The 25,571-nt window shown below is 46.6% G+C and overlaps 1 pseudogene; it reads right to left on the bottom strand.

Annotated features, from left to right (window-relative positions):
• On the bottom strand, positions 1–23,244 carry LOC144677015 (putative G-protein coupled receptor 139; annotated as a pseudogene).
• Between the last annotated feature and the right edge of the window lie 2,327 nt (positions 23,245–25,571).

Below are 25,571 nucleotides of genomic sequence, written 5' to 3'. Positions count from 1 at the left end.
TCAGTTGTTCTGTTTCTTCATTAATTGAACAATGGGTGTAAGTGGATATTTCACCAAATTCTTTACCTGCTCTCTGAACTTTGACTGAGTCACCCCATAAACAAATGTGTTTGTGCAGCAACTTAAGTTCACCAGCATCCATCCGACTTGTGCAAAAATATATTCAGAATGCGTGTAATCACTGGGATCGGTTCCTCCGATGGTATAATATAAGAATTCAATAACATACACCGACCACAGGAGAATGAAGCTGCCGGAGATGGTGAAGAGTAAAATCACAGATTTCCTCCTGCTCTCCATCTCTGGGTCACTGCGATTCTCTCCCTGACTCTGACCCCTCAGTCCCTTACGTACCCGACTGGCCACTAAAATGTGTCAGACTGTCAGAGCGTTGAGCGACAGGATTAAAGCGAACGGGAGCAGTGGGGTTATAACCGTATCGAACAAGTCAAATCCCACCCATCTGGTATCAGTAAAATAGCTTGGCTTTGTAGAACAGAACCAGGGTACATTGTCGATGATGTCTCTAGGTTCTTGTGTAAAGTAGCGTGGGGTGTTTTTTAAACAGAGCAGAACGCCGGTTGTTGCTAGAACCACAGCCGCAGTTTTCTCAGTGCAATATTTTCTTTTCAGCTTCTGGCAACAAATGGCCAGAAATCGGTCAAAGGAGAACGTGACAGTGAACCAGACAGAACAGTCTGTTGCTGCACGATTCAGGACAATGAGAACACTACACACGGGAGTGATTTCCAGTAAAGACACTGGGAAATAATAATAACTGAGCTGCCTCAATACAACCTCAGTGATAATGACCAGTAGATCCGCCGTTGCCATGGCCACCAGGTAGCGAGTGGTGCAATTGGAGAGACCACACTTTCGCCGGGAAAGTATGAGAATTGCCAGTAAATTAGCTGTAAGAGAGAGAAAGGAAAGGAGACTGGGAATTAGTGATGCACAATTGTCCCTGTCAGGCTCAGAAAATAAGGGCAGGAATTTACCACCGGATAACGTGTGGTATGGTTGGTCAGTGTGCGTGTGTGTGTGTGTTTGGCTGTATGTGTGTGTCTGGGCGGGGTCTGTGGTGTGGGGATGGGGAATGGATTAGCAGGGTTTGAATTTCAAAAATCATAGCCATGACTTGAACCCAATGTAAATATTTTAGTGAGGTTGCTTTCCGTGTTTAACTCTGAACCTCTGTGTTTCCTCGTGGGTCCCTCCTCCCCATCCAGAGCCATATTGGATTGGCGTTCGGAACCAGAGCACCTACCACACCCCCAACACAAACTCCCAGTTTTGGAGCTTCCCCAGGATTGGGACCTCTCACAGGATTTGACCACAGCCCAGCTTCAGACCCTCGCCGGATCGGAACATTCTCGCGATTGGAGCCTGGGTGGGGCTAGACTGCTCTCTCCCTTTATTGGTATCGCTCTGCTCGGACTATCCCCGAGTTCTGACCTTCCCAGATCGGGACCCTCACCAGGTTCGGACCCTCCGAGGTTCGTACCCTCCAAGGTCGGGACCCTCAACAGGTTCGGTCCCTCGCTAGGTTCAGAACCCCCACCATTTTAACACCACAGGCCACAAGCCAGGAGTGTGATGGAATAGTCCCCACTTGCCTGGATGAGTGCAGCTCCCACAACACTCAACAAGCTCGACACCAACCAGGACAAAGCAGCCCCGCTTGATTGGCACCCCATCCACAAACATTCACTCCCTCCACCACCGACGCACAGTAGCAGCAGTGTGTGTACCATCTACAAGATGCACTGCAGCAACTCACTAAGGCTCCTTCCACACCTATGGCCACTACCATTTAGAAGTGCAGGGGCAGCAGACACATGGGAACACCATCACCTGGAAATCACTCACCATCCCGACTTGAAAATATATCGGCCGTTCCTTCACTGTCGCTGAGTCAAAATCCTGGTACTCCCTACCTAACAGTGCTGTGGGTGTACCTACACCGCACGGGGACTGAAGCGGTTCAAGAAGGCAGCTCACCACCCACCTTCTCAACGGGCAATTAGGGATGGGCAATAAATGCTGGCCCAGCCAGCGAAGCCCACATCCCGAGAATGAATAAAAGGAAAACAATCCCCATGTTCGGACCCTCAGTAGGAATGCCCACTCCCTATTTTTTACCCCACTCAGACACCAACCCCTCCCCCAAACCCAGCAGTTTTCAAGTGTATTTGCATTCGGACCACCATCCGGTTCGGACATTCCCCAGGTTCTGACTCCCACGGGTTAGGACACTTGCCAGGTTAGTATCTACACCAGGATTGGGCTCCCGGGTTCAGACCCTCCCTGGGTTCTGACTCTCCCCAGGTTCGGACCCTCCCCAGGTTCACACTCCCCCCCCACCCCGGGTTCAGATCCTTACTGGTTCAGTCCATTCCAGGGAACAGATTCTCCCCATATTCTGACTCTCCCCAGGTTCAGACTCTCCCCGGATTCAGTCTCTCCCCATGCTCAGACCCTCCGCTGTTTCAGACTCTCCCTGGGTTCTGTTCCTCCCAGGGATCAGACCCTCCCCGGGTTCAGACCCTCCCCGGGTTCAGATTCTTACTGGTTCAGTCGCTTCCAGGGATCAGATCCTCCCCATGTTCTGACTCTCCCCAGGTTCAGACATTCCGCTGTTTCAGACTCTCCCTGGGTTCCGACTTTCCCCAGGTTCAGACCCTCCCCTGGTTCAGACCCTCCCCGGGTTCAGATTCTAACTGGTTCAGTCCCTTCCAGGGATCAGACTCTCCCTATGTTCTGACTCTCCCCAGGTTCAGACCCTCACTAACATCAGGCCCTACCCGCTTCAGGTTCTCCCCGGGTTAAGGCACTCCTCAGATTCACACCCTCCTCAGGTTCAGACTCTCCCCAGGTTCACATTCTCTGCGGCTTGGCCTCTTCCTGGGTTCAGACTCACCCTGGGTTCGCCTCTTCCCGGGTTCAGACTCTCCCCAGGTTCAGACCATCCTCAGGTTCAGACTATCCCCGGGTTCAGACTCTCCCCGGGTTCAGTCTCTCCCAAGGTTCAGGCCCTCCCCAGGTTCAGACCCTCCTTGTGTTCAGAATCTACCCAGGTTCAGACCACCCGCGGATTCAGAGCCTCACCAGGTTCAGAGCCTCACCAGGTTCAGACTCTCCCAATGGTTCGGACCCTCACCAGGTTTGGACCTTCCCCATAATCATAACATTCTATTAACTTTCCTAATTACCCGCTGTACCTGCACACTAACCTTTTGAGGTTCATGCACTAGGACACCCAGAACCCTCTGCATCTCAGAACTCTGCAATCTCTCACCATTTAGATAATAAGCTTCTTTTTTATTCTTCCTGCCAAAATGAACAATTTCACATTTGCTCACATTATACTCCATTTGCCCGATCGTTGCCCACTCACTTTCTATGTCCCTTCGTAGCCTCCCTACGTCTTCTTCACAATTTACTTTCCCACCTATCTTTGTGTCATCAGTACATTTAGCCACCATTCCTTCGGTCCCTTCATCCAAGTCATTGATATAAATTGTAAAAAGTTGAGATCCCAGCACTGATCGCTGTGACACACCACTCGTCACATCCTGCCAACCTGAAAAAAGACCCATTTATGCCTACTCTCTGCTTCCTGTTAACCAGCCAATCTTCTATCCACGCCAATATGTTACCCCCTAAACCATGAGCTTTTATTTTCTGCATATCCTTTCATGTGGCACTTTATCAAATGCCTTCTGCAAATGTAAGTACAGAACTTCAACCGGTTCCCCTTTATCCACAGCACATGTGACTCATTCAAAGAACTCCAATAAATTGGTGAAACATGATTTCCCTTTTTCAAAACCACATCGACTCTGCCTGATTAACTTGAAGCTTTCTAAGTGCCCGACCATGAATATTTTAAATTATAGCTTCTAACATTTTACTTGTCACAGATGTTAGGCCAACTAGCCTATATTTTCCTGCTTTCTGTCTCCCTCCCTTTTTGAATAACGGATTTACATTTGCTATTTTCCAGTCTAATGGAGTCTATGGCATTAAGCAAAATTAAAACAAGCGCATCAACTATCTCACCAGCTGCTTCTTTCCAGACCTTTAGGGTCAAGTCCATTCGGACCGGGGATTTGTCAGCCCTCAGCCCCAACAATTAGCTCAACACCACTTCCCTGGTGATTGTAATTTTCCCGGGTTCCTCCTCCCTTTACTTTTATTTGCGGGTCGTTACTTGTGCACTTTATAGTGAAGACCGAAGCTAAATACCTGTTTAATTCATTCGCCGTTTCCCGACTTTCCATTATCAATTCCCCAAACACACTCCCTATAGGACCAATTCTCACTTTGTTAGCTATTTTCTGATTTAAATATCGATAGAATCTCTTACTCTCTGTCTCGATATTACTAGTGAGCTTTCTCTCACACACTCATTTTTCTCTCTTCATTAATATTTGCCGCATCCTCTGCTGTTCCTTCTGTTCTTTCCAATCTTCTGACCTGCCACCCATCTTTGCGTAATTATATTCTTATTCTTTAAGTTTGATACTGTCTTTAAATTTTGTAGTTAACCACAAGGGTGGGTCCTCCCCTTGGAACTTGTCTTTCTAATTGGAATGTATCTATTCTGTGCATTCTGAAATATCCCTTTAAATGTCTGCCACTGAACCTCTCTTGACCTGTCCCTCTTCCTTGTTTGGCAGTTCACTTAAGCTAGCTCCAATTTCATGTCCTCATAATTGCCCCAATTTAAATCTAAAATCCCAGTTTTAGGCGCACTCGTTTCTCCCTCAAAATGAATGTACAATCAAGTCATTTTATGATCGTTGCATCCTAGGGGTGTCTTCACCATGAGGTTATTAATTAATCCTACCCAGTCACTCTTTACCAGGTTCAGTATAACCTGCTCTCTGGTTGGCTCCTGAAGGTGATCTTCTAAGAAACGACCCCGAAAACATTCCATGAACTCTACAACTACGACACCTTTGCCCATCTGATTTTTCACCACCAGGTTCAGACCCTCCCTGGTTTCGAACACTCACCAGAATCGGACCCACACCAACATCGGACCCTCACCAGCATCGGACCCTCACCAGTATTGGACCCTCACCAGGCACAGACCCTCACCTGGCTCAGACTCTCAACTGGCTCAGACCCTCACCAGGCTCAGACCCTCACCTGGCTCAGACCCTCTCCAGGCTCAGACCCTCACCTGGCTCAGACCCTCACCAGGTTCAGACCCTCACCAGGCTCAGACCCTCACCAGGCTCAGACCCTCACCTTGCTCAGACCCTACCCAGGTTCGGGCCGTTGCTGGATTCAGGCCCTCTCATGGTTTGGAGAATCCACAGGTTCAGACCCTACCCAGGTTTTGACCTTCCACAGATTCGGACCCTCCCCGGGTCCATGCACTCTCTGGGTATGGACGTTCCTAAGGTCAAACCTTCACCAGGAGCGTAACTCTCATCAGGTTCAGATCCTCCCCAGATTGGGGCACTACCCAATCTAGAACCTTGTTAGGGATCCGAGCATCGGCCGATGGGACTAAAGGCTCTGGGGAATAATGAAGGAGTTTCAGAAGCACTGGTGTGGAAGGCAGCATTGTCAGAACAGATGGAGCGGAGGAGGGGAAACTGGGAGATATTGGAACAGAATCATCCCAGGAAGTGGGGAGGGATGAAGTATAATCCAGGGAGCTGTGAGAGTCGGTGAGATTATAGTAGATATTGGTGGAAAACCCATTCCCTGAAATGGGGGTAGAGAATTCGAGTAAACGAGGGGAAGGGAAGTTCCTGAGATGGACCATGTGAAGAGAAGGAGGTGGAAATTAGGAGCAACATTGTTTGCTTTAGAATCAAAGGAAGAAGATGGCAAAACACAGTCATCAAAGGACCCAGGAACCTCAGAATGATGGGAACAAAGACTGGTCCATGCATCCTACATAAAGGCAGCATTGCAAGCTCACATACAGGCTGTCTCCGCGGGACAATTGGAGTGTCTAATATCCCTATGATTCCACCCAAGGTCCACACACCTACACTTCAACACAGGCTCCCTGTCCACAAATCAGGATGATGACCCTGTGAGGGTTCTCATTCCTGGAACAGAACCGATGAAGAGAGAGAGGAGATCCAGCTGGAATGGAGAATGAACAAAGCTGAACGATCCCATCCCAAATGGGATCCTTGGAATGACCCAGAAGGAGATGGTGGTGGGGAACTGGCCGCGAAATGGCCTGGTGATGTCTGTTAGGAAAGATCCCACCCACTGTGTGCTAAAGGAGAGCTCGGGATTCACAGCAATTTGGAGCAGAGGGAACTCGGCTTCAGAGCAAGGCTCCCAGCTTGGGATGAAGGGAGTCAATTGGGTTGTGGGACAGATAGAGATATCTGTGGGGTGCGGGGTATTGGAGGGGAGGGAGGGGGGAGGAAATAGAGAGACCAATGGTAATGAATAAATACAACCCAAAAACGACAACATGTTTCAGGCTGGTTTTTGATAAGGTGATGAAGGAGAAGGTAAATCCTCTGCTTTGGATGGAAGGCCTGGATACAGACTGAAATCAAACAGATAGGGAGAGACAGCAGGGACGTTATTCAATATACATTACCCATCACTAGAACATGATTAGAGGACACAACTACAGCTCATATAATTCATATATTAAAAACAGAACATAGACCAAGTCCAAAGAACTATAGACCCGTTCACACAACGTCAGTGGTGGGAAAAATAACGGAGTCAAAAATCGAATAGAAACACATCCAGAAACACACAATTTAATGAAGAGTAGTCAGCACAGAGTCCAAAAGCCAGGTCATACTTGAGGAACTTCATTGAATTATTGACCCGTTATCAGACATTTTAGATCAGATTAGTACAATAGATGGAAAACATTGTCATTCTCTAAAGACCTTCAGTAAGTTACAACATCACCGATTGGTGACTAACCTCAGAGCCAGTGGAGTTAGGGGACAAGCAGCAAAATGGACAGGGAGCTGGCTACAAAGAACAGGAAACAGGGAACACGGGATAAAGAGGATTTACTGAGGCTGGTGGGAGGTGGGGAGTGGTGTTCCACAGGGATCAGCCCTGGGATCACTGCCCTTCACCATTTACATCAAAGATATGGAATCGGGAAGCAGAAAGATAGTTTCTAAATTAACAGCCAAATCCAAATTGAGAGGATAGTGAACACAGAGCAATGATAAAACAAAATACCTGAACACATTAATAAAAACTAATATACTTGCCCAGTGGACATTTCAATGGGAAATTCATTTTAACATAACTGAACATCAGGTGCTGCATTTTGATAGGAACCGTGAGGGTCCCAAATAATCCTTGCAAATGACTTTCCTCAAAGGGGTCGAGAGGTTCAGGGGTTCGGGGGAACAGGTTCACAAATCATTAAAAATAGCAACAGGTTAACAAGAAGATAAAAATCCAAACAAAGCAGTGGGGTTTATTTCTAGAGGAATGGAAGTGAGAGGATAAAAAACCAAAGAGGATTGGAATACTGTAACAATGCTGTCGGGTCACTCAAATGTCAGCAACTCAGTGAAGTCTGTTTATGTTCAAGTAGTTCAATAGAAAACAGAGAAATATCGAGGCGTGTGACGTGATACACCCATTAGCAAACACCTTCAATGAACAGCTCAACTCTTGCCTTTTTCAGCTATTCCATTGCTAAAATACAGAGGCTCCATGGAATGGAGAGAGCACTCAACAAATAAAAAACATAGAACCAACTTACTTCATTCGGGTTAGTGGCCCGCAGTAAGCACAATTCTACACTGACAGATATCCCCACTAATACATGGTCGGTTGGATCAGGTATTGAACTTTGGATAGTGACACATAATCAGAATAATTCCCCAATGACAGATACTCCGAGTACTACATGCTCATTGGGGTCAGATTTCACCAATGGTTAGTGATCAATACTGATTACAATTCTACACTGTCAGGTACTCCTCGTAATACATGGTCACTGGGGTCAGGTACTCAGCTCTAGAAGTGACCCAAACCCAGTGTGATTTTAATCTGATTCCCCCTAATACCTCCCTTCAGGGAATCTGACTTCACTGAGTTCAGGTTCAACATTACACAATATTCCAGTAAAATCAATAACTTGATCATTCAAAAAGTCTCTCAGTTACAGAAAGATGTTTATTAACTTTTATGGAAATGGATTGAAAATGCAGAGAACTCAAGACATTTGACTGAGGCAAATGAAATCACTGATCAGGTGTCTGTATAGTGGTGAGCACTAGATCAGCAAGTAACATTCTCAGTCACAGAGTAAAACCAGAGACCAGCTCACACACAGATTTACACAACGTCAATGGTTATAGACACTCACCAGGAACTCCAATAATAGCGAGGAAGGTGTAATATATTTTTTTAGCCATTTGAATCGGCAGATGCATTGTCAGTGTGAAGTGATGTGTCCCTTTGGGCTGCAGGCAATCTCTGTTTTCAACTCTGAGGCGATACATTCCCAAAGCCTTTCATTTATACCCTGTGGGATCACCTCTGGGGATATGGAGATTGGAGCATCCTTCAACTTTGCTTTCAACAATGAAGAAACAGATTGTGACATGGAGTTCGGTGATGGAACATGTTTACTCCTGAGATTGAACTGCCACATCCCAAAGACTGGACAATGTGGAGCACATTGTTTAAATAAAATGAGAAGCTGTATTCTCCCACCAATGGCGATGTCACCTCAAACACCACATCAGCCTCCCTGGGTCTCATATTGTTTCAGTGACATCCTTCACTTGACTGCGACCCATTCAGTAATTACATTCCAAATGTTCGAGTGTCTCTCTCAAAGCTGTTCCACTACACTCTGGGATGTAGCTGCCTTCTCTCAATGTGGACATTCAGTGAAATGATGGAAGTTCGTTAGTTTTGATTATTCATTGTAGAATTCAAACCATAATGGACCTGAAGCTACTTCAACAGGCTCTAAATGCTTCCACATCTCAATCCAATACAGCAACTCAAACTGGTCCATGACTTTAACCCAATGGAACAGTACAGTCCTTCCAACACATAACAAACACATCAACTGATACAGCCCGAGAACTGGTAAAGATGCAACAATGGATGCAGACCCTCAAACTGGTACAGAACCTCCAACCGTGACGGTTTCTGATTCATTTATGTGATTCTTTTCTCTGGCTTCTTTTTCTAACATTTTCATTCTGACTTTTCATTGACCTTTTTACAAGATGCACAGCAGGAACTCACAAAGTCTCCTTCGACAGCCCCTTCCAAGCCCAGGGCCTCTACCCTCTCGAAGGACAAGGGCAGCAGACATATGTGGAACACCACCAACTGGAAGTTCCCCTCCGAGCCACTCACCATCCCGACTTGGAAATATATAGGCCGTTCCTTCACTGTCGCTGGGTCAAAATCCTGGAACTCTCTCCCTAACAGCACTGTGGGTGTACCTACACCACATGGGACTGCAGCGGTTCAAGAAATCAGCTCACCACCATCTTCTCAAGGGGGCAATTAGGGGTGGGCAATAAATGCTGGGCCCAGCCAGCGACGCCCACATCCCGTAAATGAATTTTTAAAAATGTGAGTATTTTTAAAAATGTGAGTGTTTTAAGACTTCTTTACGACTCTATTTTCAGAATTTATTTGGCACAAGTTCTCCCCTGAGCCTCAATTTGGGGGTGGCGCTGTCACTACCTTTTTTTGTGTGCGCTGTAATTTCGGGACGCTCCCTCAATTTTTCAATCCCCTCAATATTTGGGGCGCTTGCTCATTTTTGGGGTTCCCTTCCTAAATATCCAGCCCCACCACTAACATTTAAGGCCTTTCTATGAATGCTGTAGCCTTCCCTCTTTGCCTCACACACACTCCGCCCCCCACACAACTTGGAGCCTCCATTTAAAGCCATCTGCATTTTCCTGTCTCCCTCAAGTTAAGGGCCCCCCCACCCCTTCAATTTTTTCCCTCCTTTTTTTTTCCCTCTTACACACTCCCCCCTGTCTCAATGTTTGGGTGTTCCCACCCTCAGTGATGGGGACCCCCCTCAATTTTGTGGGGCTCTCCCTCAAGGCTGCCATTCCTCTATTTTTGGGTTACCTGTCAATTTACAGGGGTGCACCCCAAATTTTGGGCCACTCTTTAAATCGGGCCAGTCTCCATTTTGGCCCCACCATTCCGCCACCCCCCCCACCACCAAAATCTTCCCTCCCAACTCCGCCCCTGCCACACCCTCAATTTACGCAGTATTTTTCAGGCCCGCTTGATATTTCCTGACTTTCCTTCTGACATATTTTCCTGACAATTTGTGCTCCCTCCTCAGTTTTGGGGTTCCCTCACCTCATTATCAGGGGGCCGCCATCATTTGTTTCCACATGCGCTGCAATTTTTGACCATCCTCTGAATTTTCCTATCCACTCAATCAATATTTGGAGAGTACGCCTCAATTTTTGGGACACACGTACTCAATATTTCCCCCCCACCCCACTTCAATGTGGCAGGCCAGCTCCTGCTCCCCTGCCTCCACCCCTCACCCCGCACCTTTTGCCACCTCAATTTGACAGCAATCTCCATTTTCTAGGCTCCCTCAATTGATGCCACCTTCATATATTTACTCACCGTTCTGTTCCTGATTCTTTGCTTTTGACTCTCCTCCACCTCAACTTTGCAGTGTTCCAACCTTCAATAGAGTGGCTCTCCCTTAACTATCGGCCTCCAGACCACAATTCTGCGCCCCTCAATTTTGGAAGGCCCCTCAGTTCATTGGTGTCCATGCCAATTTTGGGCCATGCCTTCCGATTTGGGATTGTCCATCCATTTGGCACACCCTTCCCCCACCCGTGCCCCTCTCCATGCTCCCCACCCCTGGACACTTCAATGTGGGGTGCCCCTACTCCATAGTCCCTCCCCCTCAACTTTGGGCCCCACCATCGATTTTCCAGTCCTCCCATCTGCTCCCAACAAACCCACTCCAGCTCCAGGGGCCCCTCATTCATTTTTCAACATCCTTCATATCCAAACTTCTTCTCCCTGCAAATCGCCCCCTCCTGGAACATTCCTTCTGAAACATTTTCTCCCTTCAATTTATTTCCTGAAAATCTACACTTCCCCCCCCCTCCTCCCCACCCGGGACAGAATTTATCAACCCCTCAAATATTGTCCCAATTCCATTGTGAATTTTTAAATTCATTCACGGGACATGGGCTTCACTGGTTGTGCCCAGCATTTATTGCCCATCCCTAATTGCCCCTTGAGAAGGTGGTGGTGAGCTGCCTTCTTGAACCGCTGCAGAGCATATGGTGTTGGTACACCCACAGTGCTGTTAGGGAGGGAGTTCCAGGATTTTGACTCAGCGACAGTGAAGGAACAGCCGATATATTTCCAAGTCAGGATGGTGAATGGCTTGGAGGGGAACATCCAGGCGATGTTGTTCACATCTATCTTCTGTCCTTGTCTTTCTAGATGGTAGCGGTCATGGGTTGGGAATGTGCTGCCGAAGGAGCCTTGGTTAATTACTGCAGTGCATCTTGTAGATGGTACAGACACTGCTGCTACTGGCGTCGTGGTGGAGAGAGTGATTGTTTGTAAATGGGGTGCCAATCAAGCAGGGCTGCTTTGTCCTGGATGGTGTCGAGCTTCTTGAGTGTTGTGGGAGCTGCACTCATCCAAGCAAGTGGAGAGTATTCCATCACACTCCTGACTTGTGCCTTGTCGATGATGGACAGGCTTTGGGGAGTCAGGAGGTGAGTTACTCGTCGCGGTATGCTTCAGTATATCAGGAGTCGCAAATAGTGCTGAACATTGTGCAATCATCAGCGAACATCCCCACTTCTGACCTTATGATGGATGGAAGGTCATTGATGAAGCAGCTGAAGATGGTTGGGTCGAGGACACTGAGGACTTCCTGTAGTGATGTCCTGGAGCTGAGATGACTGACCTCCAACAACCTTCTTCCTTTGTTCTCGGTATGACCCCAACCAGCGATGAGAGTCCCCCCCTGATTCCCATTGACTCCAGTTTTGCTCGGGTTCCTTGATGCCACACTCGGTGAAATGCTGCCTTGATGTCAAGGGCAGTCACTCTCACCTCACTGTTTCTGATAACGGCACGGCATTTACCAGTGCTGAGTTTAAATGGTTCATAAGCCTCAATGGTATCACTCATGTAAAAACTGGGCTCTCCCAGCCTTCTCCAAACGGACTGGCTGAAAGGGCTGTTCAAACTTTCAACGCAGGCTTGAAGAAGCTAACTGGAGATTCCTTAGCAACCAACCTAGGCCGCTTTCTTTTCCATTATAGGTCCACCCCTCACACAACAGCAGGTGTCTCAGCTGAGGAGTTATTGTCGAAACACCGCCTCAGGACCAGATTGAGCTTAATAATGCCGGAATTAGAGGGGAAGGTGGAAAGGAGCCAGGGAAGACAGAAAACTAGACATGACTGGCATAGTCGCGAGAGAAAATTTACCGTGGGAGAGATGGTATAGGTGAAAATCTTCGGGGAAGGACCAAAGTGGTGACCGGGGAAATAACTGCGGTGACTGGACCTCTCACTTACCACGTGGGGGTGGCAGACTGAGTCACACGGAGACATGGTGGACCATTTAAGGAAGAGAGAGACAGGTCACCAAGATATGATTCCAGCAGTGACCATGACTGGGTTAGCATTTCCTGTTGAGGGAACTCAACCCAAGAGTAACATGTCTGATCCTGTAAGGGTTAAGGATACAGAACTGCATGTGCCACCGAAACGCCTGATGTTCAAGCATCTCGGAAAAGGAGATTCCTGACAAAGAATCTGAATTTGTGGAGCTGAGACGTTCCACACGTACCAGGAAACCACCTGAAAGTCTGGACTTGTAATTTCCTTACCCCGTGTAAATACTTTGCTGCCTTGAGAAAGTTGTACTTGTAAATACAAAACGTACGTCCGAGTAAAGGTGTGGAATGTGGTAATCGTGCTTTTATTTAGTGTGTAATATACCTTTAAGAAAAATTCTTGCAAGTAGGATCACATAATCTTTAGTAGCGAATAGGAGAGTAGCGCGGGCTACCTTAGCTGTTTGTAATTAGTGGTCAGTAGTGTGGAGATAGAGTTTGAGTTGAAAGCACACATGTAGTTGCTGCTGATCACCTTTGTAAATAAAGTTCAGGTTTCCACCTACGAAGTGTCTGCTAATCCACTCTATCAATAGCAGCAACTCGGCCACTACTCACAACATCTCCCCTCAACCTTCTATTCTACAAGGAGAAGAGTTTCATCTTCTCCAATCTCTCTTCATAACTGAAGTTCCTCTTCCCTGGAATCATTCTGGTGAATCTTTTCGGCACTCTCTCCAATTCCTTCACATCTGTCCTGAAGTGAGGGGCCCACAGCTGGACACAATACTGCAGCTGAGGATAAACTTGTATCATCTACAAGTTCAACATAACCTCCTTGCCCTTGGGCTCGATGTCCCTTTTAATAAATTCTCGAATGCCGAATGCATTGTTAACCACGATCTTGACCTGTCCTTCCACCTTCAATGACTCATGCACATATATTCCCGGAACCCTCTATTATTGGAGACGTGCCCTTTATTTTATATTGCCTCCCCATGTTCTGCCTATCAAAACGAAATACTTGATATTTCTCAGCATTGAACATCAGCTGCCACTTGCCTGCCCATTCCACCAAATTCCCTACGTCCTTTCCAGAAGTTCCAGACTATCCTTGCCACAATTGTCAATGCTCCCAAGTCTCGCATCGACCACTAATATTGAAACTGTGCCCTGCAACACCAAGGTCTCGATCATGAGTGAATACTGGGAAAAGCAAGTGCGCCGACACTGACACCCGGAGAGCTGCAGACGCCAAAAAAAAACACTTTCCAAAATCCCGAATAAAGGAAAATAAACATGAAGCGCTCTTCCCTGTTTCCTGTCACTGGGCTAATTTCATATCCATGTTGCTACTGCCCCATTAAAATCCATCAGCTCTGACTTTGCTCACAAGTCTGTTGTGTGGCACAGTATCAAATGCATTTTGGAAGTCCGTGTCCATCATCACAACAGGAGATCCATCATCAACCCCTCACTGTTACCTCTTCAAAAAAGCTCCAGCAAGTCACTTAAACATGACCTTCTCTTAAGAAATGGATGCTGGCTTTCATTAACTAACCAGCGTTTGTCTGTGTGGCTTTGTCCCGGCTTTTACCCCCACACAACTCTTACACCACTACCACCCCCCTTACCCCCCTCTCACCGGGCGCGCCCCAACGGAGGTAAACTGGCTGGCTTGTCCATACTGTGCTTCAGATTTGCTATTCTCCAGCTCCATGGCACTGGCTGAGGAAGACTGAAATACTGGGGCCAGTGCCTCTGCAATTCCCACTCTCATTACCCTCAGTGCCCTAACATGCATCGCATCCGCTCCTGGGGCCTTATTAACTTTCAGTGTAGATAGCCTATCCAACAACCACTCCTCATCAATGTTATGCCCTCCTCGTGTTCGAGTTATCTTCGCTTTCACAATGGCCTGGGTAGCATCTTCTTCCTTGGTAAAGACAGATGGAAAGTGTCCATTTAATACCGCAGCTATGTCCTTTGCCTCCATGTCTCAAGGCCTTTTTTGGTCCCCATTTGGCCCCAGGCATTTGACCATCCTTTAACTATTTATATGCCTACAGAAGACTTTGAGATTCTCGTTTATGTTCACTGCCTGCTTTTTTCCATACTCCCTCTTTGCTCCTCTTATTTGCTTACTCAACTCTACTCCGAAGATTTTATATTCAGCCTGGTTCTCAATTAAAGTCCCAACTGACATCTACTGTGGACGCACTTTATCTTAAATTATATCCATTTGTCATCCATGGAGCTCTGGATTGGTTCCATCTGCTTTTCCCTTTCGAGGGAATATACCTTGACTGTGCCCGAAAAACCTCTTCTTGGAACTTCGCCAAATCTCCATGTTTTGTTTTCCCGCCAATGTATCTACTCAGGCACGTTATTATCCAGTTGAATTTGACTTTTGCTTAGTCATTCTTCTCTGGATTGCGATTTGTGCTTCTCCATATCCAACATAAACCTGATGTTACAATGACCACTGCCCCCTGAATGTTCTCCCACTGATGATTGATCCACTTGTCAAGAAGCAGTTGTAGCATTGCCTCCATTCTCCTTGGATTGGAAACATCCTGCTGTAGAGAAAAGAAATACCTCAACAAAGTCTAGGAAGTCTTTCCCCTCTCTGCCCTTTATATGACTGGGGATGGACTCATTGGAAGGGATAAAGAGCGACGAATGGGGAGGGAGTTTATAATCGGTCCATATTCTGATGGGGGCGAGGGTGAACAGGTTTGAAACAGATTTCAGCGCGGGATGGATCGACCCATCATCCAGAGTTGGGGGGAGTCTCATTGATCCATATCTGGGATGGGGGTTGGATCAGTCCATACTGACATGCAGGAGCGGGGTAACGCTTCGGTCCATACCCAGTGCTTACAGGGGTGGGGAAGGTGAACAGTCTGTTGTCTAGCCTGGGGGAACCGAGTCATCTCATGCGTCAATCGATATGATTGCAAACAGTTTGTGTTTCCTGAAAGGGGAAAGGATATTTTGGACAAGGCCAGATTCCTTTCAGTGAGGAGTGCGTTTGGACAGGTCCATAATCAGGGGAAATGGTGGCTTCTAACTTCGTTAATGGAAACTGCCCATTGAGAGGATGGGGAAAATTTGGGTGGGACCCTCATGAGTCCACGTCCTCAGGATTTGCGGGGGGGCAGAATGGGGCCATGGCATTTACTTGGGTGTTGGGTGGGTCTGGGCGGCTGCATTTTCCAAAGGCTTGACCCCATTCAGACTGGATGGGGGCATTTTGACGCATGGGGGTAAGTGGTTTGGAGGGGATGGAAATCTGCCTGGGGAATCTCACCCTGTGCATCTTTCCCTCCCCTCTCCCCGTCCCGCCCCACTCAGGCCTGTCCCCGATGTAACACGGGGAGGAAGGACACTGTGCTGATCAAGTGTTTCCACCTCTTCGGCTTCGAGTGGGTCAAGACACCGGGTTGACCCGCGGCGGCGCAGTTGTCCGGAGCGTAACGCTACCACTGGGGCCAATGGCTTCCAGCGTATCGACACCCGATGAGGCTGAATGGACCCCCCATCCAGGGTGAGCAATTGGAGGGGGCGATGTTACCGGGCAGCACGGCTACCAAAGCCAAGGACATGTCCCAGGGTGACCAATACCCTGGCTCCTCCTTCTCTGCATGTCTCACCCCCTCACTACCCTGATGTCCCATTCCCGCACGTCCCAGTGAAGGACACGGTCGGGTCCGGGGCTTGGCTTGGGTGAGTGTTTGTTTGATTCTGTTTGAAGCATTGACTTTGGGAGTAAACATGTGGTTTGAGAAGCGTGGGCGTGGAGCCTGTTTCTATCAGTCACTTTGCTGCTCTCCCACACTGAGTCCCCGAGTGTCGCTGGGTCGATTGTGAACACTTTCAGACTCTGCACCTATTGAAGAAGATACGTCCCTTAGAGAGGGTGCAACAAAGGTTCAATAGATTGATTTCTGGCATGAGAATGTTGTCCTGGGTGGAGAGGTGAGTAAAATGTTGCTATATTGCCCGGAGTTAGTTGGGTCAGAGATGATCTCATTAAGACATTTAAGGTTGTTGGAAGATTTGACAGCATAGATGCTGAGAGACTCGTTTCCCCCTGGATGGGGAGCCTGGACCATCATGTGACAGTCTCAGGATACGCGGTCGCCCATTTTAGACTGAGATTAGGAGAAATTTCTTCACTCAGAGGCTTGTGAATCTTCGGAAGTCTCTACCCCAGTGAGCAGTGGATGATCAGTCGTTGAGTATGTTCAGGACTGAGATCAAGAGATCTTTGGACTCTAAGGGGGTTAAGGGATATCATGATACTGCGGGAAAATGGATTGGAGGGTGATGATCAGCCCTGATCGAATTGAAGAGCGGAACAGGGTCGAGGATCCGAATGGGGTCTCCTCATACTCCTCACTCTTGCAAAGCCAACAATGGAGGACATTCAGAAACTGACCTTCAGGAGTGACCATTCTTGCATTGGCTGAATAACTTTAACTCTTCTCATCATTTCTGGAGATCAGTTTCTGTGGACTTATTAACCGTCTGGATTAATTTGAGGCCTCGACTGAAAAGTCTATCAGTTTCAGGTGACATTTTATTTTGACTCGTTCTATTAGATTTTAGGCGGCATTTCACTGGAAGGGGCTGTTGGATAGTCTATATCGTTTGGAGGGGATGTATTGGCTGGAGGGTCTCTGCATGAGTTACCTGCTTATATCACTTGGAGGATTCTGAGAAGTCAGTGGGTCTGTATAAGTTGGGGGGTCTCTATCAGTTGGAAAGCCTGTATCAGTTAAAGTATCTGGACCAGTTGGAGGGTCTCTATCTGTGTGAGGGTCAATATTAGTTGGAGGCTCCCTGTCAGTTTAAAGTTCCTTATCAGTTCAGGGGTACAAATCATGTTGTGCGTCTCGATCAGTTGGAGATTCTGTATCAGTTGGAGATTATGTGTCATAGAATCACTGAATCACACAATGCAGGAGAGGCCCTTCGGCCCATCGAGTCTGCACCGACACGTGAGAAACACCTGACCTACCTACCTAATACCATTTACCAGCACTTGGCCCATAGCCTTGAACGTTATGACATGCCATGTGCTCATCCAGGTACTTTTTAAAGGATGTGTGGCAAATTGCCTCCACCACCCTCCCAGGCATCACAATCCAGACCCTCACCACCCTCCGGTTAAAACAGCTTTTCCTCACATCCCCCCTAAACCTCCTGCCCCTCACCTTGAACTTATGCCCCCTCATGACTGACCTTTCTACTAAGGGGAACAGCTGCTCCCTATCCACCCTGTCCATGTCCCTCATAATCTTGTGCACCTCGATCAGGTCACACTTAAGTCTTCTCTGCTCCAATGAAAACAACCCAAGCCTATCCAACCTCTTTTCATAACTTAAATGTTTCATCCGAGGTAACATCCTGTTGAATCTCCTCTGCACCCCCTCCAGTAAAATCACATCCTTCCTATAATGTGGCAACCAGAACTGAACACAGTACTGCAGCTGTGGCCTCACCAAGGTTCTATACAACTCCAACATGACCTCCCTACTTTTGTAATCTATGCCTCGATTGATAAAGGCAAGTGTCCTATATGCCTTTTTCACCACCCCACTAACATGCCCCTCCGCCTTCAGAGATCTATGGATACACACGCCAAGGTCCCTTTGTTCCTCACAACTTCTTAGTGTCATGCCATTCATTGAATACTTCCTTGTCAAATTACTCCTTCCAAAGTGTATCACCTCTCACTTTTCAGGGTTAAAATCCACCTGCCACTTATCTGCCCACTTGAGCATCCTGTCTATAGCTTCCTGTAGCCCAAGGCACTCAACCTCACTGTTAACCACCTCGCCAAACTTTGTGTCACCCGCAAACTTACTAATCCTACTCCCCACATGGTCATCCACGTCGTTTATATAAATGACAAATAATAGTGGACCGAGCACAGATCCCTGTGATATGCCACTGGACACTGGCTTCCAATCACTAACGCATCCTTCTGTCATCACCCTCTACCTCCTACAACTAAGCAAATTTTGAATCCACCTGATCAAATTACCCTGTATCCCATGTCAGATTCATCAATTGGAAATTCTGTATCATTCGGAGATTCTGGATCAGTCGGAGATTCTGTATCAGTTGGAGATTCTGTATCAGTCAGAGATTCTGGATCAGTCGGAGATTCTGGATCAGTACGGAGATTCTGTATCAGTTGGTGGTTCTGTATCAGTTGGTGATTCTGTGTCAGTTGGAGATTCTCTATCAGTTGGAGATTCTGTATCAATTGGAGTTTCTTTATCGGTTTCTGATTCTGTATCGGTTGGTGATTCTGTGCCAGCTGGTGATTCTGTATCAGTTGTTGATTCTGTATCGGTTGGTGATTCTGTATCAGTTATATATATATATATATATATATATAGGTCACAGTCGTGTGAAGGACATTAGTGAAACATTATGAGATCTCGAGATGGAACTGATGGTCTTTGTGTGTTGAACACCATCGCAGCAGAATGCTACTTCTAATTTTAAAACTTCACTAAATGTTAACAGAATTGTCCACATTTTGAAGATTTCTAATTTAACCTCGGAAATAAAATCAAAAAATCACTTCACGGATTGAAGCCAATGTCGTAATCTGTTCACTTTAAAATAAAATCTAAATTGCACAATGTTGCATTCTCAATATCCCCAGAGGTGGTCCCACAGGGTATAAATTAAGGGCTTTTGGTATGTGTCACCTCACAGTTTAATACAGAGAGACTGTGCACAGCATGAAGGGACACATCACTGCTCATTGAAAATGTGGGAGACTTTTGAAATTCTGAATAAAACGTTCTATTTGATTCTTGCCATCATTGGTGTACCTGGTAAGTGACAGTAACATTGAAGCTGCATAAATCTGTGTGTGAGCTTCTCTCTGGTATCACTCTGTGACTGATAATATTGTACTACCTTATTAAGTAGAATTCCTTGCAGTGTCTCAGCAGTTATTTCCTAGTTCCTCAGATCGCAATAAAACTGTCTGTGTAACTCACAGTGTCTCTGAATTATCAAGTTATTGTATTCAGTGAAATATCGTATAATGTGAATGAGACCTCTGTAAAGACAAACTCTCTGAAGGCAGGTACTAGTGCCTGTCAGGATAAAATCACACTGAGCGTGGGCCACTACCCAGAGTGACCGTGTATCACTGGGAGTATCTATCAGTGTAAAATTATACTGAATGTGGGTCATTGACCAGAGTGGAATACTTGAACCTATTGATCTTGTATCATTGGTAGTATTTGTCAGTGTAAACTTGTACTGAATGTTGGTCATTGACCAGAGTGGAATACTTGACCCTAGTGACCATGTATCACTGGGGATATCTGTCAGTGTAGAACTGTACTGAGTGTGGGGCATTGAACCAGAGTTGAATACGTGACCCCAATGAACATGTATTACTTGGAGCATTCGGAAGTGTAGAATTGTACTGACTGTGGGTCACCAACTGGAATGAAATAAGTTTGTTCTATTTGAAATCATGCTTTATTTGCTGTGTGATCTCTCCGTTCCATGAAGCCTCTGTGGTTTACCAATGTAATAAATGGAAGAAATGAATAGTTTTGCTGTTCGTTCTAGGTGTTTGGTAATGAGTGTGCAAAGAGCACTGTCTCAATAATTATCACTTTCCTATTGGACTGCTTCAACAGGAACATATATCAACCAGGCGCTGCCATTTGAACAACCCAACAACACTGTTACGTTATTTGGATCCTCTTCACAATGATTGATTCTTAAGCTCTGTATATTTACAGTAAATACTTTACATTTTAACGTTATTTGATGTCTTTTAAACTAAATGGTGCTGACAATCTCTGGATTCATATTTGGCTCAGCTGACTGAATCACCCACTTCTAGGATTGATTGAGGTTTTACAGATCAGTTCTTCTCAATGTTTCAGAGAGTTTACATGTATCACCTGTACCAATATCTCTCCTTAACTCAATGGGTTGTGCCCTTGTGAGGACACAAGCCTATAACTGAAGAACAGATATAACGGATTTTCAGAATAGATAGATCAGCCCGAGTGCAGTAATTAATAAGCTCAGTCACTTTCTAATGATGAAATAAACTGTTCAGATGTCTCAATTATGAAATCATCCTGGATAAAATAATTGCACCCTCTCCAGTGTATCGATTCCATTTTTTAATGTAATACAGAGAACGCGCTCTGAGCAGTAATCTGAATGTTGCATAACCAAGATTCTATGTCACTCAGTCACAGAGCATCGATTTCTTTTCAATCTCATTGCTCTAGAAATGGACCCAAACCATTGTTTGAGTTGTTGAGAGTCTTGATTTGACGTGTGAATGATTTCACCCGTTCACCTGAACACCGAAGCCCTTGACCCGAATCAGATCATTATTTCCCAAGAAATATTATAAGAACTTACGGTTCCAGCCGCAATGCATCTGCTGTTGCTTAGCTGTATTGACATTATTGAGCCATTTTTAAAAATAATTTTAAAAATTATTAATCTTCCAGAATAAATTCAAATTTCTTTTAACGTTTCAAGTACACTTGACTCTTCTTGGGAGCTAAAGAGAAGTGGAAATGTGATGGATTGTATACCGGAAGAGAGGATGGAACATTTGGAGTGGGGTTAGGTGACAGCCAAGGAGAGATTGACAAAGATGTGATGGGCACAAGACAAAGGGAATGTTAATGGTAGCGGTAAAGACTAACGGAGGTGCTGATAGTGGCATAAAGGTAAGATAGCAGATGGTGTTAAGAGTAGAACAAGGGGCAGTGCTCTGTGAAAGCACAACTTAGAAACACGAGACAGAGGGCCCTGTGTGGGAGGGGATGTGTGGGGAGGAGGGATAAAAAAATGCAAAATATCAATACAATTAAAAAACCATAAAAAGTAATTGAATAAATAAATAAAAGTTGGATTAAAAAATGGGGTCAGGATGGGGGTGAGAGTTCATGTTCTGAAGTTGTTGAACTCGATATTTAGTCCAGAAGGCTGTAAAGTGCCTAGTCGGGAGATGAGGTGCTGTTCCTCCAGTTTGCGTTGAGCTTCACTGGAACAATGCAGCAGGCCAAGGACGGACATATGGGCATGGGAGCAGGGTGGAGTGTTAAAATGGCAAGCGACAGGTAAGTCTGGGTGATGCTTGCAGACAGACCGAAGGTGTTCTGCAAAGTGGTCACCCATTCTGCGTTTGGTCTCTCCAATGTAGTGGAGACCGCATTGGGAGCAATGAATGCAGTAGATCAAATTCAGGGATGTGCAAGTGAAGTGCTGCTTCACCAGAAGGGAGTGTTTTGGATCATGGATGGTGATTAGAGGGGAGGTAAAGGGGCTGGTGCAGCACCTTCTGCGATTGCATTGGAAGGTGCCCTGGGAGGGGGTGGGGAGTAGGGGGTGATGGAGGAGTGGACCAGGGTGTTAAGGAGCGAGTGGTCTCTATGGAATTCTGACGGGGGCGGTGGTGAGGGAGAGATGTGTTGGTGGTGACATCATGCTGGATTTGATGGAAATGGGGAAGGATGATCTTTTGAATGCGGAGGCTGGTGGGGTGAAAAGTGAGGACAAGGGGGACCCTATCATGGTTCCGGGAGAGAGAGGAAGGTCTGAGAGCAGGAGTGATGGAGGAACTGAACCTGAGCTATCTAAAATCATGGCCAATTTATGATTCTGCATTGGATCCAGTCCTGGGTGGGAACAAATCCTAGGGAATATCTGAATCCGGGAATGGGTCTGAATCTGCGGAATGAGTTAGATCAAATCCTATGGCGTGGTCTTAACTTGGTGAGGTTACGAACGTAATGAGGGTTGGATCTGGGGAGGGTCTGAACCCGGGGATGGTCAGCCTCGGGGATGGTCCAAACCCAACGTCATTGCAGCCTTGGTTCAAACATGGCCAAAACAGCTGAATTCCCGAGGAGAGGTGAGTGTGACTGCCCTTGACATCAAGGCAGCATTTGAACGAATGTGGCTTCTAATAGACCTAGCAAAACTGGGGTCTATGGGAATCAGGGGGAAAACTCTCCGCTGCTGGGGTCATACTGAGCGCAAAGGAAGATTGTTGTGGTTGTTGGTGGTCAATCATCTCAGCTCCAGGACATCACTGCAGGAGTTCCTCAGGGTAGTGTCCTCGGCCCAACCATCTTCAGCTGCTTCATCAATGACCTTCCTTCGATCATAAGGTCAGAAGTGGGGATGTTCGCTGATGACTGCACATTGTTCAGCACCATTCGCGACTCCTCAGATACTGAAGCAGTCCATGTCAAATGCAGCATGACCTGGACAATATCCAGGCTGGGCTGACAAGTGGCAATTATCCTGGTGCAGGACTGAACCTGAGAAGTGTCTATACCCGTTGAGTGGCAGAAGCCTGGGATGATGCAAACATGGGGAGAGTCTGAATCCAGGGTGATACTGAAGTTGGAGAGGGTCCAAACCTGGGGAGGGTCTGAACCCAGGGAGCGCCCGAGCCTGGTGAGGGTCCGAATCTGGTGATGGTCCGAGTCCGCGGGGTGTCCGAACCTGGGGGAGAACAGCCCAATCCCATAGAGGCTCCAATCACGGGAACGTTCTGATCCAGCGAGGGTGTGAAGCTGGGCTGTGGTCGAATCCTTGGACAGGTCCCAATCCCTGGGAAGCTCCATAATTGGGACATGGGGCGGGGGTGCGAGTAGGTGCTATCGTTCCGAACACCATTCCCAGATGGCTCTTGATGGGTTGGAGGGTCCGATGAGGAAACACAAAGAGTCAGATTTAAACCCGAAAAGCAACCTCAGTAAAATATTTACATTGGCATCAGGTCATGGCTGTGATTTTAAATTTCAAACTCTGATAATCTATTCCCCCACCCCAACCTCTCCTCCCTCCCCCATACACACACACACACACGCAGGCACACAGAGATACACAGACACATAAACACACACAAAGGCCCACACAGACTCACAGACATACACAGACACAGAATCACGCAAACACAAACACACTCAAAGACGTACACACAGGATTGCACAGACCCACATACACACACACACACACACACACAGACTCACACACATTCACACACACAGACACATACCGAGACACTAACACGCACATCAACACACAAACACACACATACAGACACACACACACACACACACGCACACTGACCACTTACACCACACCTTATCTGGTGGTAAATTCCTGCCCTTTTCTTCTAAGCCTGACAGAGACAATTGTGCATCACTAATTCCCAGTTTCCTTTCCCTTCTCGCTCTTACAGCTAATTTACTGACAATTCTGATACTTTCCCGGGGTAAGTGTGGTCTCTCCAATTGCACCACTCGCTATCTGGTGGCCATGACAACGGCTGATCTACTGGTCATCGTCACTGAGGTCATACTGAGACAGCTCAATTTATATTATTTCCAACTGTCGTTCCTGGACATCACCCCTGTCTGTAGTGTCCACAATCCCCTGCTTCATGCAGCCACAGACTGTGCTGTCTTGTTCACAGTCACTTTCTCCTTTGACCGATTTGTGGCCATTTGTTGCCAGAAACTGAAAAGAAAATATTGCACTGAGAAAACTACGGCTGTGGTTCTAGCAACAACCGGCATTCTGCTCTGCTTAAAAAACATTCCACACTGCTTTCCACAGGAACCTGGAGAGATCATCGACAATGTACCCTGGTTCTGTTATACAAAGCCAAGCTATTTTACTGACCCCGGATGGGTGGGATTTGACTAGTTTGATACGATTTTAACCCCACTGCTCCCTTTCGGTTTAATCCTGTTGATCAACGCTCTGACAGTCAGACACATTTTAGTGGCCAGTCGGGTACGGAAGGGGCTGAGGGATCAGAGCCAGGGAGAGAATCGCAGTGACCCAGAGATGGAGAGCAGGAGGAGGTCTGTGATTTCACTCTTCACCATCTCCGGCAGCATCATTCTCCAGTGCTCGGTGTATGTTATAGATTTCTTATATTACACCTTTACAGGAAGAGATCCCAGTGATTACTCCGAGTCTGAATATATATTTGGGCAATTCGGATTTATGTTGAATAATCTCAGTTGCTGCACAAACACATTTATTTATGGGGTGACACAGTCCAAGTTCAGAGAACAGGTCAAGAATTTGGTGAAATATCCGCTTACACCCATTATTCAATTGAGGAAGAAACAAAACAACTGAGAACAGGCCAGGGGCGGCTCCCAGCTTTTCCAGCCCATGAGTGGAATGTTTATCCACAAACGCCCAATTAGTTCATGCCAGCCTGAGACGGACAGCAGCCCCATCCAATCAGGGTATTTCCCACTCTTTCGGACTGAGAGACATTCAATCAGAGCGCTCGCTATATGACTGGCAGCTGATGAAACCAATGGAAAGTGCCTAAGTAGCGACCTATATCTACCCAGTCAACAGCAACAGAAAACGCTGTCTCATGGACAAAAGGACAGAGGGGGTGTTAATGGTGGTGGTAAGGACTAGAGGAGGTGCTGATTTCGGCATCAAGGTAAGAAAGCAGAATGTGAAAATAGCAGGACAAGGGTAAGCACCATGTGAAAGAACGACATGAATCAGTGACAGGCGGCCCTTGTGGGTGTGGGCTGAGGTGGGTGGGAGGGGACTGTTGGCGGGGGAAAAAAGATCGAAAATAAGATAAAATGTGGGAATAAAACAATGAATGAATGAATAAAAATTCAAAATAAATAAAAATAAAAATAAGTGGATAAAAAACAAAAAAAAAAATGAGAGTGTATATGGAAAAAAGGTATAAAACGGGGGTGAGGATGGAGTAGGGTTAGTTCATGGTCTGAAGCTCTTGAACTCAATGTTAAGCCCGGAAGGCTGTGCCTAATCGGATGAGGTTATAAATGGAGTAAAGGTCCGTCTGCAGCATCCCCAGAGCACGAGCAGGGTGGGTGCAGCACGGGGTTAGGTACCAAGTCAATCTCTCTCCTCACTGACCCCATCAAACCACCATTCT

Source organism: Cetorhinus maximus, unplaced genomic scaffold (genome assembly GCF_964194155.1).
Source record: "Cetorhinus maximus unplaced genomic scaffold, sCetMax3.hap1.1 HAP1_SCAFFOLD_2129, whole genome shotgun sequence".
In the NCBI taxonomy this organism is placed as follows: Eukaryota; Metazoa; Chordata; class Chondrichthyes; order Lamniformes; family Cetorhinidae; genus Cetorhinus; species Cetorhinus maximus.
The sequence above is the reverse complement of the archived record's forward strand: the minus strand, read 5'-3'. Positions and strand labels throughout refer to the sequence as shown.